Genomic DNA, 3,751 nt, shown 5'->3' on the forward strand with positions numbered 1-3,751 from the left:
ACACATTCCTGTTCCTCTGGATAACCTTTCTTACACAAAACCCTCTCTGCCCAGGAACAATTTTTACTCCAGACCTCCGTGAATGGTTACATATGAATATAAAGACAATTTTAGGAACGACGGCAAAGCAGTTTAGAGTCCAGAGTGACCAGGGCCCAATTGGCCCACAGATGGTCAGGGGCCTCCACTGGTTGAACTGGACTAGACACAGTGGTATGTGACTTTTCACCCAATTTTGCATTTCATGGTCTGCTGATCTAGCTAAAGATGCCCAGCAACAATCAGACCTGATACAATGACTTATTAAAGTCATGCTGATATCTCAGTGGCTGAAACAGGTATACCTCCTCTCAAACTTAACGGTACCACAAAAACCACAATCTATGAACGACACACCCATCACAGCTCAGCTCTTCAGAAGCATTCTAATAAAACTCACTTACTCCTGCCTGGCCACCCCCAGTTTATGTACTCTACAACCCTCCTCTTGATAGTACCATCCTCCGTCCTTGCGCTGAACACCAGTTCCTAAGAGTATTGTCTATAATATGATACACCCCTTGTACACATCAATACTTGGGTCTTCACCATTCCTTCTCAGGGTATGGTATCAGCGACAGATAACGTTCTACCCACTTGACACATACTCCAGCGTGTACGAAAACACTTGGAGCCTCTCATGCCACTTGGAACTTTTGGAGTACTTTGAAGTTGTGTCTATGACCCCTTCTTACACTTAAGCCTGAGAGCAGATATAGTCGTTGGGGATCACAGACTCATTACCCACGCGATTAACTAGATCCTACGGATACCCTAATAATGCGCTTTGACTTTTTTCAACTTTCAAAATCATAGGTTTTGCCTCTGTACTTGTTCTCGGGGCAAAGGCTTCACTCTCCTCCACCCATATTGCGCTTGCATGAGGCGTGCCCTAAATTATAGCTGCCAGCATCACCGGCAATGATATGTCCCTGGTAGCAATCAGTTTTAATGAAGATACCTTACTGATATTCTCTTTAACACCACTGAAAGCAATTTTCACACTATTTATTGCATTATTTGATCTTTACAGCGCCCACATATGATGTATCTTGTCCGCAGACTGTGATAATGGGTTAGACCAATTGTCCCACAGGCCAAGGAATAACTGTAACTGCTTCTTGTATCCTGCACTCACTGAGGGTCTCAGTGCCATCATTACCTTTTCCATTGTTGGATAAACAACATCCTCCATAGTCTGCCCCATTTTCTTGAGCTCACATTGCCCTAACAAACAGTCTAGTTTTTTTCAAGATATTCAGAACTTCATACAACACCATGTTGTGCTCTGCTTCATTCCCTCCCTGTGAATACATCGCACAGGGGGCATTTTGAACCAAGATACACATGTTGAAACATGGCTTATGCTACTCTGGCATTACAACAGACTTGGGCTGCTTAGACTTCTCTTGCAGCATGATATGCAGGTGAGCTGAGAAGAGTCCAGCAGGGACTATACTCCTGCTCTTTCTAACAACATCCATATTTGTCCAATGATGGGATGTATTCTAGTGGAGAGGAGATCCCTAAAACCACACACATGCGCACAGACCCATTAGACTTACGGGCAAAGACTATGTGTGCTATCCAAATCAAAGACATGGATCACAGTTCATAGGTTTCTCTAAGTCTATTACATTTTTTTTTACAATATGGCACGCAGCATCGCAGGGACACTTTACTGTGAACAGCAAAGTATATATTTTCCCTCAATGCTATTTTGGCATGTATCTTACGAGATTTTTCCAGTCATCCTTGAACACTTCAGGACATGGTTTTGTTGACATGATGCTTCAGCAGGTCATTTATACAGATATGGTTCTAGCAGCATGTAGGTTGGTGCGTGTAACGTGTGTTTCATTATGGTCTTAGTATAGAAGTGGTTCCATCTCCACCGAAGTGAGTTAGATGCAATAACTGAGGGGATGCAAGTAATTAGTGCACTGATGGTTCCGGCACCACAGCAGATTCATGCATACTTTAGGTTTTTGCGAATCATCAGGAGTATGAACTAAGTGGCCTTATATCCTTGGTGCTGCTATGGAACCTACCTTGACAAAAAGGTGGGCCGATATTATCGCCTAGGGTCCTGGCACACTTGTATAGCAATGCTTTGTACACTACAGTCTAGGGTAGACTTCTGCATCATTTCAGTGAGGTTTCCTGTTCCACAGTTGGGGTTTGAACAGTGATTGATGGCATTGCTCAGGCCCTGCTACTCTAGAATGACCTAACATTCCCGTCCCATCCCTGCTATCTAGAATTATCTAAGAGTCTGGGCCCAGCCCTCCGGCTCTAGAATGATCTAAGACAGCCCTGCATCTCTAGAATGATCTAAGATTCTGGGCCCATCCCTACGGCTCTAGAGTGAGCTAAGATTCTGGATTCAACCCTGCGGCTCTAGAATGATCTAAGATTCTGGGCCCATCCCAACGGCTCTAGAGTGAGCTAAGATTCTGGATTCAACCCTACGGCTCTAGAGTGAGCTAAGATTCTGGGCCCATCCCAACGGCTTTAGAGAGAGCTAAGATTCTGGATTCAACCCTGCGGCTCTAGAATGATCAAAGATTCTGGGCCCATCCCAACGGCTCTAGAGTGAGCTAAGATTCTGGATTCAACCCTGCGGCTCTAGAATGATCAAAGATTCTGGGCCCATCCCAACGGCTCTAGAGTGAGCTAAGATTCTGGGCCCAACTCTCCGGCTCTAGAGTGATCTAAGAATCTGGATTCAACCCTGCGGCTTTCGAATAATCTAAGAATCTGGATTCAACCCTGCGGCTCTAGAATGATCTAAGATTCTGGGCCCATCCCTACGGCTCTAGAGTGAGCTAAGATTCTGGATTCAACCCTGCGCTTTCGAATGATCTAAGAATCTGGATTCAACCCTTCGGCTCTAGAGTGATCTAAGATTCCAGGCCCAGCCCTGCGGTTCTAGAATGATCTGGGATTCTGGGCTTAGCTCTCCGGCTCTGGAGTTAGATGCTGAGCCCAGACCTACTGGCTGGATCTGTGTGCTCTAGCACTGCCTAGAGAGGCTACTAGTCGAAAAAGGGGTCGTTTCAAAACGGTCTGCTTAACTCACAAGGCTCCTGAAAACAAGACCCCAGACACCCCACAAACATAGACACTACAACACCCAGCAGTGAAGCACTACACCACCTCTGCACAGAAACAAAATGCAGAGATGTGGGTAAAGAGCCCCACGCCAGAGACCACTGACCTTTGACACGAGCAAAACCATCTGTACGTCAGAAAAAAAGGAAACCCACCATGAGTTCTGAGTCTCTTTAACATTCACCAGCTAGCGCTCCGATGGAGCTGTCAATCCTTCCTAGCGCTATAAAAACAAGTAAATACAAACCAAAGGCACACAACGTACCTGCCAAGAAGCCTCCGACGCGGTGTGTGGCAGCTCTCAGAAAGCAGGTCAGTGTTCACGTGCTGCTTTGGGGCTCTGCTCTTATACAGCCCCCACCCTGGCGTGCCCCTCCCTCGGCCCCCGGAGGGCCCCCCTAGCGCCGCGCGCCGCTCTGAGCCCAGGGATGCTCCCACCGGGCCGCGCCTCGCGTGCTCTTTACTCCTGCAATCCAATTACTTTGTTAGCAGGGTGGGGGCGACAGAGGGGCGGATAAAAATATCGGCTCTGAGGCGGGGGCTGGAAAAAGAAGCTTAGAGACTGACGGGTGGGGGTTTAATACGCGAGGTGAGGGTG

The 3,751-nt window shown here is 47.0% G+C and overlaps 1 protein-coding gene across 1 annotated transcript in view; it reads right to left on the reverse strand.

Moving 5' to 3' along the window:
* The window catches only part of LOC147718370 (arrestin-C-like), a 134,249-nt gene extending 130,764 nt beyond the window's left edge, over positions 1-3,485 (reverse strand). Inside the window, exon 1 of the mRNA XM_086967190.1 lies at positions 3,419-3,485. The gene's annotated coding sequence lies outside the window, so the exon portion shown is untranslated. The remainder of the gene's footprint in view (positions 1-3,418) is intronic.
* Between the last annotated feature and the right edge of the window lie 266 nt (positions 3,486-3,751).

This window comes from Lissotriton vulgaris, chromosome 4_1 (assembly GCF_964263255.1).
Source record: "Lissotriton vulgaris chromosome 4_1, aLisVul1.2, whole genome shotgun sequence".
NCBI lineage: Eukaryota > Metazoa > Chordata > Amphibia > Caudata > Salamandridae > Lissotriton > Lissotriton vulgaris.